The 14305-nt window shown below is 50.8% G+C and overlaps 1 protein-coding gene across 4 annotated transcripts in view; it reads left to right on the top strand.

Moving 5' to 3' along the window:
* The window catches only part of MDGA2 (MAM domain containing glycosylphosphatidylinositol anchor 2), a 1595858-nt gene that overhangs the window by 1415551 nt on the left and 166002 nt on the right, over positions 1–14305 (top strand). The gene's annotated exons all lie outside the window — the stretch shown is intronic.

Here is a 14305-nt window from a genome sequence, read left to right as displayed (position 1 = left end):
CTAGCTCGTTTCAGGCTGCCTGCCATTTTGTTTTTGTTGTTGTTATTGTGTGACTCCCTGCCCGGGTCTCCGCCCCGCTACCGCCTCCCAGCTGACCCTCCCTCGCCCCTCCCCCTCCAATATCCACCTATGTCAGATGCAGTTGCGCGCAGCAGTCACGCGCAGCGGTCACGCGCAGCGGGCGCGCCCCTTGCGCGCCGAAGGTGCGCCAAAGGTAAGCCCGTCTATGCCTGTCCGCGCCTGGACCGCGCCCAGCGCCAGACTCCCTGGCCCTCGCAAACCACACTCATCCCGCATAACGTACGACTTCGCCACCCTCCTAGCACTTAACCCCGGACACACATCACAATGCTACGAGGCTGCCCCAGGACATACCCACGGCCCATTCGCCTGCCACTCCTGCAAGTTCGCCTGCAAAAAGACCCCCACCAAATCCACTAACCCCACACACAGACCCGACCCTAACCACCTGAAGTGCATCCTGCTTAACACCCGCTCGATCCACAGACACGCCACAGAACTCTGGGACCTACTCGACACTGCTTCACCGGACGTCGCCTTCCTTACAGAAACCTGGATAAACGCCTCTTCAGCGCCCGACATCGCCATAGCCATCCCAGACGGCTACAAGATCATCCGAAAAGACCGCAACAACCAAACAGGAAGAGGCATCGCCATCGTCCATAAGAACACCATCAGAATCACGACCAGCTTCGACGATAACCTTACAACTGCCGAACACCTCCACTTTCAGATCCACACCGACCCCAGGACCACACTTAGAGGCACCCTCATCTACAGACCACTGGGAACCCGTAAACAATTCAGCGAAGACATCACTGACTTCATCAGCCCACATGCCCTTGCCTCCGAAAAATACATTCTACTGGGAGACCTCAACTTCCACCTGGAAAAGAAAAACGACAGCAACACCACCACCCTTCTGGACAACCTGGACAATCTTGGTCTCAAGCAACTTGTTGATACCCCCACCCATTTAGCCGGACATACGCTCGACCCAATCTTCACCTCCAGCAAGTACATCTCCTTCGATCACACCACAGCTCTCCATTGGACGGACCACAGCTGTGTTCACTTCAGCTACAGAACTACCTCGACCCACAACCCCCCACAACCTATTCCACGAAGAAACTGGAACAAAATCACCACTGACCAACTCCTCACATCGCTCAATCAAAAGCCGCCCGCCCTCCCATCGGACCCAAACCAAGCGGCCACCAAACTCAAACAATGGATCACTCACAGCGCTGATGAACTAGCACCCTTGAAAAACCACCAAACCAATCAGGGCAGCAAAAAAGCCCCCTGGTTCAACGAAGACCTTAAGAAATCCAAGAAACTATGCCGTACTCTCGAGAAAACATGGAGAAAAAACCCAACCACTGACAACCTGACCACCCTCAAGACAGCCACCCGCAAACACCACCAACTGATCCGATCCACCAAGAAGTCAGCTTTCAAGGATAGACTCTACAACAACACCCAAAACAGCAAGGAACTATTCAACATCGTCAAAGAATTTACCAACCCCACCACAGCCTCAAACGACATCACTCCCTCCCAAGAACTCTGCGACTCCTTATCCTCTTTCTTCTATAACAAAATCGCTGACATACATAACAGCTTTGAGAACACTTTCAAAGAACAGTCCACTCCACCCACCTCCGAACCTAAACCGCCCCCTAACATCCTTAACGCCTGGAACCCAATCACCACTGAAGACACCATCCGCCTAATGAACTCCATCTATTCAGGCTCTCCAACCGACCCCTGTCCCCACCACATCTTCAACAAAGCAGACTCCATCATCGCACCCCATCTCCGTGATATCATCAACTGCTCCTTCAACTCCGCTACCTTCCCAGAAAGCTGGAAACACGCCGAACTCAGCGCACTCTTGAAGAAACCCACAGCGGACCCCTCTGAACTCAAGAACTACCGCCCCATTTCCCTCCTCCCTTTCCCTGCCAAAGTCATTGAGAAAGCCGTCAATAGACAGCTCGCCGCCTTCCTTGAATCCAACAACTCCCTCGACTCCTCACAGTCCGGCTTTCGAGCCAAACACAGCACCGAAACCGCCCTTATTGCAGCAACAGACGACATTCGAACACTACTGGACAACGGAGAAACAGTTGCCCTCATCCTACTTGACCTCTCCGCCGCCTTCGACACGGTCTGTCATAGCACCCTCATACAACGCCTCAGCAACATCGGCATACAAGGAAAAGCCTTAGATTGGATCATCTCGTTCCTCGCCGGGAGGACCCAGAGAGTCCAACACCCCCCATTCAAATCAGAGGCCACCGAAGTCATCTGCGGAGTACCACAAGGATCATCACTTAGTCCCACCCTCTTCAACGTTTACATGAGTCCCCTCGCATCCATCGCGCGACAACACAACCTCAACATCATCTCCTACGCAGACGACACCCAACTAATCCTTTCCCTTACCAAAGACCCTAACACCGCCAAAACCAACCTCCATGAAGGCATGAAAGAAGTAGCCGAATGGATGAAAAACAGCCGCCTAAAACTTAACTCAGACAAAACGGAAGTCCTCATCCTAGGATCATCCCCCTCTGCCTGGGATGACTCATGGTTGCCATCGGCCCTGGGCACAGCACCCATACCCACAGACCACGCACGTAACCTGGGCTTCATCCTAGACTCCTCCCTCTCGATGTCCAGACAAGTCAACGCTGTCTCATCCTCTTGCTTTAACGTACTTCGTATGCTCAAAAAAATCTTTCGTTGGATCCCCACCGAAACAAGAAAGACTGTCACCCACGCTCTGGTCACTATCCGACTGGACTATGGAAACACCCTCTATGCCGGAACCACTTCCAAATTACAGAAAAAACTCCAATGCATCCAAAACGTATCAGCCAGACTCATATTGGACATCCCGCGCCAAGCTCACGTTACCGGTCACCTGAAAGACCTCCACTGGCTTACCGTCAACAAGAGAATAACGTTCCGTCTCCTCACCCACGCACACAAGGCCCTCTACAATCTAGGACCCAAATGCCTCAACACACCGACCCACCAACTAAGATCCTCCAATCAAGCCCTCGCTGCAGCCCCACGCATTCAAAGATCCACCATGGGAGGAAGATCCTTCTCCTACTTGGCGGCCAAAACCTGGAATTCTCTCCCCACACACCTCCGCCTCACCCAGAACCACATTTCCTTCAGGAAGGAACTTAAAACCTGGCTATTCGATAAATAATGCACCCCCTTCCCCCAAGCGCCTTGAGACCCTCTGGGTGAGTAGTGCGCTATACAAATTCCTGAATTTGAACTTGAACATGGTACTGTTTGTATTAGCTGCCCTATATTGTCTGCCTCTTGCCATGTACTCCAAGTTTCTCAGCGCCAGGATGCCGTCAGGTGATAGAGCGCTTTACAAATGAAATAAATAAATAAATGAATAAATAAATTCCACAATATTTGACACCAAACACCATAGGGTTACTTTCAGCCATTTTAGAGCTGGTTAGCACACGCTGTACTTTTTATAAATGGCTGTCGCACTAACAACCTGGGAGAATGGACTCCATAGGCTGCAGGGGTATCCTGCTCATGCAGTGGCACCCTCTCTCTGGGAACCATCACCCTGCCTTCAGGATTGTTAAGGTCTGATATAGCGTTGACTGGTAGGTTTTAAGTGTAGTGACCCTCAGATACAGTAAACCAATATCCTAAGTGGTGCATGCACCAACTTATACATTTTGCATGGCTGGCATAATACATGCTTCAGCCCATGGGAGGCTTCTGGGGTACCTATACCCTGGGTACATGGGTACCATATACTAGGGACTGACAAGGGTATCACAGTATCCAATCTGGAGTGTACCTAAGTACAGAACATAACAGGTTAGGGAGAAAGCATATAGACTGGGGTCCTGATTACCAGGATCTCAGTCAGACCAGTCAAAAACAGTATTACATGAAGCAAAAAGTGGGGCTAACCATAAGAAGCAGATCCTACTTTCCTACAAATATGCACAGGCACCCTTGAAAATTTGGTAACTTCTGGTTTTGTGACATTGCAGGAGAATTATAATGAATTGTGCAATTGTTTTATTGCATGCAAGGTGTTAGAAATGGGGGTCTCTACTTGGCAGAGGAATGTTCCTTTTTCCAAGTAGGGACCCTTGCTTCTATCTGGCAAGAGGGATACACACTTTAGATAATCCCTGCTCACCCCCTTTGTAGACTGGCACGAGCAGACAGGCTTATCCCAAAGGCAATGTGTAGATTATTTGTTCTCAAAACACACAGTAACATAGTGAAAACACCTCAAATGGACACCACACCAGTTTAGAAAAAAATAAAGTATCTTTATCTAAACCAAACAAGACAAAAATACAACATATATGTTTCAAGATATCACTTCAGAACAGTTGTTTAAAAATACAACTTATAGAAAACAAAATAGCTCCACCTGGGGCTATCACGATGTTGTGACAGGCATAAATCCAAAGTACGGCGCTGACAGCAAGGTGCACCGTGTTAGTCACATGGACCCCCAAGCAACAGTACCTACGAAAACAAAGTCTATGGACAGTGCACTGTGTCATGGAGGTGAGGTGTTGGTGCCGAGGTTGTGGCTGGTTACCTGGTTGACACTGGGGAGGCGAGGCATTGAGTCCATGAGGAGGCGAAGGGTCGAATCGAGGACAGGGAAGGTCAGCGCTGAGGCATCGGTTTTTTTGAGGTGATGCAAAGTCAAAGAGTTTATGAAGTCACCCTCGTAGGTTATTGACTCCCTGATAATGGGATGCAGGTGTAGGTGGTGACTACTTCGGTGCGAGCACTGGCACCAGGAAAGCCAATAACTGTAGGTGCCGGCAAGCGTCGAAGGGCGGTGCAGCTGTGGTGCAGGTGGGGCAGTGCGTGCGCTCACAAGCAGTGCCCCCAGGCTCGGTGCAGGTCGCGGCCTCACTGGTGATGTTGCTGACATCATTGTGGTTGTTTTTCTTGCTTTGTAGCAATACCACATAATTCTCAAGAAACTGGAATTGGCACCCTTTTGAATGCAGGAGTCCACACAGGAATCCAGCTGTTGGTCAGTGGGTTGCAGTTAAAGTATTTGTGTCTCTGGGACTTCAGAGCAGGAGGCCAGCACACACAAGCCCTTGGAGATTCTTTTTGAAGCAGGTTTACAGCAAAGTTCAAGTCTTTGTCCTTTTATTGGCAGAAGCAGCAACTACAGGCCAACCGACTAAAGCACACAGGAAAAGGGCAGTTCTCCTCCTCACAGGCCTCCAGCTCTTTTTCTTGGCAAATGTTCCTCTTATGTTCAGAAGTGATCTAATTCTCTGGGGTTTACTTATACCTTAATATAGAAGAGAGAGGTCCTGCTACTCCAAGAGACAGGGTTCCATATAAGACTTTATTGTCAACAGTAGATTCTCTTGGAGAACTCACTTCATTCACCTCTTGCGTACTACACTCCTTTCGACCTCATGCACTCATCTACACCCGTCTTTAAGGGGACCACAAGACAATTCTGAACAATCAATTTTTAATACCACACCATGTAAAACAATTTATACAATTACATAAAATTCATCTGACTAAAAACATTCTAAAACACAATGATAAAAAGTATTGCATAAAGCATCATGAATACACTCTAAAAGGAGAGACAACACATAAGACATACATATCAATAGGATCATTTTGTTATCTGAGAACTTTTCAACATGTAACACTTGGGCCGTATTATCAAGCAAGGGCGATACATTATCGCCGCTTTTATCGGCAGGAAACTGCCGCTAAAGCGGCGATAATGGGCTTGATAATATGCCCTTGTGAATTCCGATAGACGCCCAGGTTCTGGTGTTAACCTGGGCTTCTATGGTAATTCAAAAGGGCATATTATCAAGCCCATTACCGCCGCTTTAGCGGCAGTTTCCTGCTGATAAAAGCGGCGATAATGTATCGCCCTTGCTTGATAATATGACCCCTTGTTCCTCAAATTTAAAAGAGATAGGTGTTGACGTGTTTTTCAAATGCTCCAGTCTGACAGAGCTGGTCTTACAAACTTGGAGATAAGCTTTCAATCCTAATATAGAGTTCTTTTTTCCATTGCTCCCATATCTGTTCAGAGCATGTGGTTGTAGATACAGATACTGATACTCAATGAGAGTGCTTCCACTAAATAGAGTCCTATAGAGCAGTGTTAGACCTGACATCATTGGCTTGAGTCTCTCCTCCATTTTTTTCTGTTTGCCTCCACTGTTTTTCGATGTTTTGCTGGATAATGCTTTGGGTGCCGTGCCACTGCTGATCAGTGCCACAGCGCAAGTGCTCCCGATGTTAAATTGATGTATCTATTGTATCCATGTTTGGCCTATTTGGTTTACTGTCAGTCCCTAGTCTAGTGCACCAGAAGTGCCGGGGCTTGTAAATACAAATGCCGCTCGTGGTCTTGCAGCACGTGTTGTGCCACCCACAAGAGCGGCCTCGTAAAAGAATGTCTACGGGTCGGTCATTGCGAGACCCACGTGCAGCCTAGTGCTGTCACGCCGGCTGCGCAAGTATACCTACTTGCCAGCCCTCAAACCTTCCCTTGACTTCATGTTAGTCACCCCTATGGTAGGCCCGCGGGCAGGGTGCGTTGTAAGTATAAGGTAGGACACGCCTGACCAAGTTGGCATGTCCTGATAGTGAACGACAGCCATCTTCGTTCTTCACTATTGCGAGGTAACCTGCTCTCCATTAGTTAGAATGGGCCGCCGGGATTATTAATGCTATGATCCTAGTTGGCTCGGGGAGTATGGTGCAATGTTGAGTTTGGTATCCCTGAACTCGGGGTTTAATTACGCATCCGTTGGTGTGGATGGTTTTTGGACTCTGGGTTTGAAAATAGCACTTTTAGAAAGTGTCTATTTTCTTGTCTAACCATATCTGGTTTCTGCTGGTCTTGCGTGTGTGTGACAGGAGCTGGGTGGCTCCAGAGGTCTGAGTGAGTCAGTGTGGGATGAGTGGGACATTTGCGTTGAGAGTAGGGGGAGAGTAGTTGCTGATAGCCTGCCCTGCCTGATACAATGCTGGCTCCACCTCCTGCCAAGCGACGGATAGCTCTGCTCCAGCCCGTGACAATGCTGGCTCCACCTCCTGCTGGGCGTCTGAGGACCCAGCCCTGCTCAGTGAATAAGCCAGGTGCTTCTGCCTGGCTCCACCCACAACAGACCCAGGATGTTGGGAAATTCCCCGGCATGGACAAAGGGATCAAAGCCAAAAAGGGGTATAAGAGAAGGACCCCTGAACCAAGAATGTAGATCACTTCTGACAAGGAACCCTGTAACCAAGGACAAGAGGCCTGCTGATCTGAGAACTTGCCTACCCCTTCTGCCAGTGTGCTGTTTGCTGGGGGGAATCCTGAAGTGCTTCTTTATTTTTGCCAAGGAACCAGGAGAGGGGAACTGTGTGTGTACTCTCACGCTTGCTAAGAAAATCTCCAAGGACTGGAAGAGTGCCAGTCTCCTGCTGAAGTCACAGGGCTAAAGGACTTCATCTGCTTAAAGTGCTATTGCTGGAACCTGCGAGTCCAGCACCTCTGAAAGAGCCAGCAAGCTCGACGCCGACGGACGTCGCCGAATCCAGCTCGACACCGTGAGTGACGGCTCAAGTGTCCCGCTTCCTCGACGCCGGCCGCCGGGCCCGATCGACGCCAGCAGCAACGCCAGTGAGTAGTGAGTTTGGCTCCAGCTCCAAGGGACCTCGTGTCTGCACCGCTGCTGATTGCATCGCCCTCGTGCCCTCTCGACGCCGTGAGCGCTGCTCACTCTTTGCAACAGCATCATCAACGATGACGCCTGCTGAGGCCTGATCAACACCGAAGACGCGACGCCGGATTGCTCGACGCCGCTGATCATTGTGTGCTGCATTTTCCAAGGTACTGTGTTGTTGGGGGTCCGTGTGACTCCGGGCTCGACGTAGCGCCCCTCGCGGTCGACGCCGAACCTGTGGATTAACTTTGCCTCGACGTCGTGTAGCCCCCGTGTGGGTTACCCTGTTGCTAAGAACTGTGTTTCCAAGAAGAAGATTTGCTGTGATACGAAAAGACTTTGTCCTAAAGAAGCATCCACATTTGAACTATTTTTCCCTTCCCAGAGTATTTATTAAGATTGTGTATATTTTTGTCGTTATTTGGTCTTGTGCTAAGCCTTATATAAAAATCCTTATTTTTATAATACTACTGTGTCGTGTCCATTTGTAGTGTATTCACTTTATTACTGTATGTGGTCATAAATGCCTAACGCACAGCCTCTGAGATAAGCCTGTTCTGCTCTGCCAAGCTACCAAGGGGGTGAGCAGGGGTTAGCAAAGGGTGTGATCCCCTTGCCCTGACTAGAAAAGGTGTGTCCCTATTTGTCAGAAGTGTATACCTCTGCCAACTAGAGACAGCCGGTTCTAACATTGGTGGCAGCGGTGAGGATTTGAACTTTGCATTTATGACCCATGTGCAGTGATTAGTGTGCGCTACATAGTGAAAGCAGACCATAGCGCAGCCACAATCTAATTTGGAAGGATCCTATTTTTGGTTCTCTGCTTTTCTGAAGCTTGATTTTTTGAACACTGCCAGTTTTGACCATGAGTGACACCGGAGTCACTACCCCTGTTGTTGTCGTGGAGGAATTCGACAGAGCGAAGATAAACGTCTACAAACTGGAGGAGCTGAAATCCTTTTGCAAGAAATTTAAAGTTCCTACCAAAGGCCTCAAGATTAAAGAGGAATATCTCAAAGCATTGCAGGCCTGGTTGGAGGCCAGAGATCCCACTGATCCGGTGGTGGTACCGCCAGTGGAAGGGGAAGAGGAGGCGCCAGAGAATAGGCCTGAGTCCTCTCCCGGAAGCAGTGTTTCCTCCAAAGGTCTTTCCCCTGAAGAACGAGAAGAAAGGGCGAAGGAGCGTGCATACAACATGGCAATGGCAAGGCTAAAGATAAATGGGCAGTTGGAGTTAGAAAATGCAAGAGGTAGAAGAGAAGCTGATTTGGAGACCAAAAGGTTAGATTTTGAAAGAGAGAAGTTAGCTTTGGAGCGTGATACCAAGTTGAGGGAGTTGGACATCCAAGCTAAGAAGTTAAAATGGAATCCCTCTGGTGGCAGCATCCCATCTGAGCCTGCAGAAAGTAGGTTTTATTTTCCCAAAGATGTGATAAAAGATTATCATAGGAATGAAGATATTGGCCAGTGGTTTAAAGCATATGAGTTAGCATTGTTGGCCCACCGGGTCCCTGAGAAGGATTGGGGAGCGGGGTTGTGGGGTCGCTTTGTGAATGAGGGGAGAGATACCCTGTTAGACATGCCTGTTGCGGATAGGATGTTGTATGCTCATATGAAAGATGCTTTAATGTTGCGGTATGGCCTAACCCCCGAGAAGTACAGACAAGCTTTTAGAGAATGTAAGAAGTTGCCTGGTACGACGTGGGTTGAATATGTGTCTTATTTTTGCAGAGCCATGGATGGTTGGGTAAAGGGCAGGAAAGTGGAAAGTTATGAAGCTCTTTATGATTTGTTTGCTTGGGAGCATTTGTCTAATAACTGTTTTCCAGAGCTGCGCCAGCACCTTATTAATAGCAAGATATCTAACCCTAGAAAACTTGCTGAGGAGGCTGACCGCTGGGTCAGTACCAGGGTCCACAAGGGTCCAGTAGGAGACTCAGCCAAAGGTGGGCAGGGTCCCCCGCAGAAGAGTGGGGGGGACAAGGGTAAACAGAAGGAGTCTCAGAAAGGGCCCCAAAGTAATCCCCAAGGGAACCAAGGGAAAGGTTCCCAGCCTCCCCCTGAGAAGAAGCCAGGGGCCCCGACGGGTAAACCTGTTCATAGGGGCCCCCTAACTTGCTACGTTTGCGGGCAGGTGGGACACCGGTATTATGACCCCCAGTGTCCCATGAAGAAGTCGAATGCACCGCCGCGTGCACCCCCCCATCAGTTGGCGAGTGTAGCCCTGGGAGGGGAGGAGATGGTTGTCCCTGGTGGGAGGGGTCCCGCAGAAATGTCCCTGGTCTCGCTAGGAGACATGCAAATGGTCCCTCCACCCCCTCTGCCTAGTAACACTAGTAAATATAGGCAGTGGGTGACCATTAATGGCCATAGAGTGGAAGCTCTCAGAGACACCGGAGCGAGTGTGACAGCTGTCAAGTGTCACTTAGTGTCCAGAGAGCAGGTGGTTCCCCACGCATTCTACCCTGTGATAGCTGCTGACAACTCCCAGAAAGAGTGTGAGGTAGCTCAGGTTTCCTTTGAATGGGGGGGAGTTTCAGGTACTCTTCAGGTCGCTGTGAGGCCCTCCATGCCTGTCGATTGTCTCCTGGGCAATGATTTAGAAGACTCCCCTTGGGCTAAGGTGGAGAGAGAGGCGCACTTGAAAATGTTGGGTGTGCCAGAGTGGGTGTGTACAACCACTCGATCGATGACAGCGAGTAAGGGTGTTGATGGGGTCCCGGAGCCTGAAAGTACGGCCCAGGACCCAGCTGTAAAGAGAAGAGGCAGGAGGCGCGGGAAACCGGCCCCCGTAGTTCCCGTGGTCCAGAAGGAGGTAGACCCTGAGGGGGATGCCCTGGAGCCCACAGGGGAACAAATTGCCGAACTGGGAGATCTGCCCGAGCTGACCCATTGGCAGCAGGACGGTGGTCCCTCCAGGGAGGAATTCTGTGCCGAACAGAAAGTGTGCCCTTCTCTTGTGGGCATGAGGCAGCAGGCCTCAGCCCAATCCGCAGGTGATCAGTCAGGGTCACATTTCGTGTACTGGGAGAACGACCTCCTGTATAGCGAGCCTAAGGCTGCTGAGCCTGGGTCAGCCCGTGTGCTGGTGGTACCCCAGCGCTTTAGAGCCTTCCTACTGGGTTTGGCTCATGACGTACCGTTAGCTGGACATCTGGGGCAGGACAAGACCTATGACAGGCTTGTCACCCATTTTTATTGGCCTCAGATGCACAGGGATGTAGACATCCATTGTAAGACTTGTCACACTTGCCAGGCAAGTGGGAAAAGCGGGAGGAAGCAGAAGGCTCCCCTCCAACCTTTTGCAGTGGTCAGCACCCCCTTTGACCGGGTGGGTATTGACATTGTTGGGCCCCTGGACCCCAAGACAGCCCTGGGCAACAGGTTTATCCTGGTCTTGGTGGACCATGCCACACGGTACCCGGAAGCCATCCCTCTCCGAACAGTGACGGCCCCCGTGGAGGGACGGGCACTGATGGGTGTTTTCTCCCGGATGGGGTTCCCCAGAGAGGTGGTGTCAGACCGGGGCACCAACTTCATTTCGAACTATATGAAGTCTCTGTGGAAGGAGTGTGGGGAAACCTACAAGTTCACCACTCCTTACCACCCACAAGGAAATGGGCTGGTTGAAAGATTCAACCGGACCCTTAAAGGCATGATCATGGGTCTTGAAGAACCAATGAGGCGGAAATGGGATGTCCTCTTGCCATGCCTGTTGTTCGCTTACCGAGAGGTGCCGCAAAAGTCTCTAGGGTTCAGCCCCTTTGAGCTTTTATACGGTCACCCGGTAAGAGGGCCTTTGAGTCTGGTCAAGGAAGGCTGGGAGCAATCTCCCAGGAAACCTCCCCAGGATGTATACAGCTACATGCTGGCCTTTCGGAACCAGACTCGGCGCTTCAGAGAACTTGCTCAGGCAAATCTGGAGGCCAGCCAGGAGGAGATGAAGCGTTGGTACGACCGGAATGCCACTCTGGTAGAGCTTCAGACTGGTCAGGAAGTATGGGTCATGTCCCCTGTGGAACCTTGTGCGCTCAAGGACAGGTGGACTGGACCGTTTAAGGTTGTGGAGAAGAAGAGCGATGTCACCTACCTGGTGGACTTGAAATCTCCCAGGAACCCCTTGCGGGTCCTGCATGTCAACCGTTTGAAGCCCCACTTAGAAAGGTCCGAAGTGGGCATGCTCCTAGCTACAGACGCTGGAATGGAGGAGGAGAGCGAGCCTCTTCCTGACCCCCTGTGTGCTAAAGAGCAAGACGGGTCAGTGGATGGTGTGGTCCTCTCTGACACACTGACCCTTGAGCAGAAACAGGATTGTCGCCACCTGTTGGGGCAATTCCCGGATCTGTTTTCCTTGGTTCCGGGTGTCACTCATTGGTGTATCCATGACGTTGACACCGGAGACAGCCCTCCTGTGAAGCACAAGGCTTACAGGGTGACTGACAAGGTCCGAGCATACATTAAGGAGGAGGTCTCCAAAATGTTTGCGTTAGGGGTGATTGAGTCCTCTAGCAGTTCTTGGGCCAGCCCAGTGGTCTTGGTCCCGAAGGCTGCAGCGCCTGGTGCTTCACCAGAACTTCGGTTCTGCGTGGATTACCGAGGACTCAATTTGGTCACGAAGACTGACGCGCACCCCATCCCCAGAGCTGATGAGCTCATAGATCGGTTGTGGGCTGCCCGGTACCTTAGTACGTTTGATCTAACGTCTGGGTACTGGCAGATCGCCTTGACTGATGGGGCAAAGGAGAGGTCCGCATTCTCCACCCCAGATGGGCTATACCAGTTCCGGGTGATGCCCTTTGGGATGAAGAATGCCCCTGCCACCTTCCAGAGGTTGGTCAACCAGGTCTTGGCTGGACTGGAGGATTTCAGTGCCGCCTACCTGGACGACATCGCAGTGTTCAGCGCCAGCTGGGAGGAACACTTGTGCCACCTCCAGGAAGTGTTGTTGGCCCTGCGCAGAGCAGGCCTCACAATCAAAGCCAGTAAGTGCCAGATTGGGCAGGGTTCTGTGGTGTACTTGGGGCACCAAGTAGGGAGCGGCAAGGTTGCCCCCCTGCAACCCAAGATTGATACCATCCTGGCTTGGGCGCCGCCCAAAACCCAAACTCAGGTGAGAGCCTTCTTAGGACTCACGGGTTATTACAGGAGGTTTGTCAAGGATTACGGTAACATTGTGCACCCCTTGACTTCGCTGACTTCCAGGAAGCAGCCACGGAATGTGCTCTGGACTGATGCCTGTCAAACGGCCTTTGACACCCTGAAAACTGCAATGTGCACAGCACCTATACTCCAGGCACCCGACTTTTCGAAAGAATTTATTGTCCAGACGGACACTTCAGAGCATGGCGTGGGGGCTGTTCTAGCTCAGGTGAATGAAGAGGGCCGAGACTTGCCTGTAGCCTTCATCAGTAGGAGGTTACTTCCCAGGGAAACAAGGTGGAGTGCGATAGAGCGAGAAGCATTTGCTGTGGTCTGGGCGCTGAAGAAGCTAAGACCCTACCTGTTTGGGACTCACTTCCGGGTTCAGACAGACCACAGGCCCCTCAGATGGTTGATGCAGATGAGGGGTGAGAATCCGAAACTGTTGAGGTGGTCCATTTCCCTACAGGGGATGGACTTTACGGTGGAACACCGCCCTGGTACAGATCACGCCAATGCTGATGGTCTGTCCAGATTTTTCCGCCTTAGTGATGAGGACTCCCTCGGTCAAGGGTAGTTCTCCCCACATTTCAGCTGGAGGGGACACGTGTTAGACCTGACATCATTGGCTTGAGTCTCTCCTCCATTTTTTTCTGTTTGCCTCCACTGTTTTTCGATGTTTTGCTGGATAATGCTTTGGGCGCCGTGCCACTGCTGATCAGTGCCACAGCGCAAGTGCTCCCGATGTTAAATTGATGTATCTATTGTATCCATGTTTGGCCTATTTGGTTTACTGTCAGTCCCTAGTCTAGTGCACCAGAAGTGCCGGGGCTTGTAAATACAAATGCCGCTCGTGGGCTTGCAGCACGTGTTGTGCCACCCACAAGAGCGGCCTCGTAAAAGAATGTCTACGGGTCGGTCATTGCGAGACCCACGTGCAGCCTAGTGCTGTCACGCCGGCTGCGCAAGTATACCTACTTGCCAGCCCCTCAAAACTTCCCTTGACTTCATGTTAGTCACCCCTATGGTAGGCCCGCGGGCAGGGTGCGTTGTAAGTATAAGGTAGGACACGCCTGACCAAGTTGGCATGTCCTGATAGTGAACGACAGCCATCTTCGTTCTTCACTATTGTGAGGTAACCTGCTCTCCATTAGTTAGAATGGGCCGCCGGGATTATTAATGCTATGATCCTAGTTGGCTCGGGGAGTATGGTGCAATGTCGAGTTTGGTATCCCTGAACTCGGGGTTTAATTACGCATCAGTTGGTGTGGATGGTTTTTGGACTCTGGGTTTGAAAATAGCACTTTTAGAAAGTGTCAATTTTCTTGTCTAACCATATCTCGTTTCTGCTGGCCTTGCGTGTGTGTGACAGGAGCTGGGTGGCTCCAGAGGTCTGAGTGAGT

This window comes from Lissotriton vulgaris, chromosome 9 (genome assembly GCF_964263255.1).
Source record: "Lissotriton vulgaris chromosome 9, aLisVul1.2, whole genome shotgun sequence".
Classification (NCBI taxonomy): domain Eukaryota; kingdom Metazoa; phylum Chordata; class Amphibia; order Caudata; family Salamandridae; genus Lissotriton; species Lissotriton vulgaris.
Note: the sequence above shows the minus strand (reverse complement) of the source record. Positions and strands in the feature narration are given on the sequence as shown.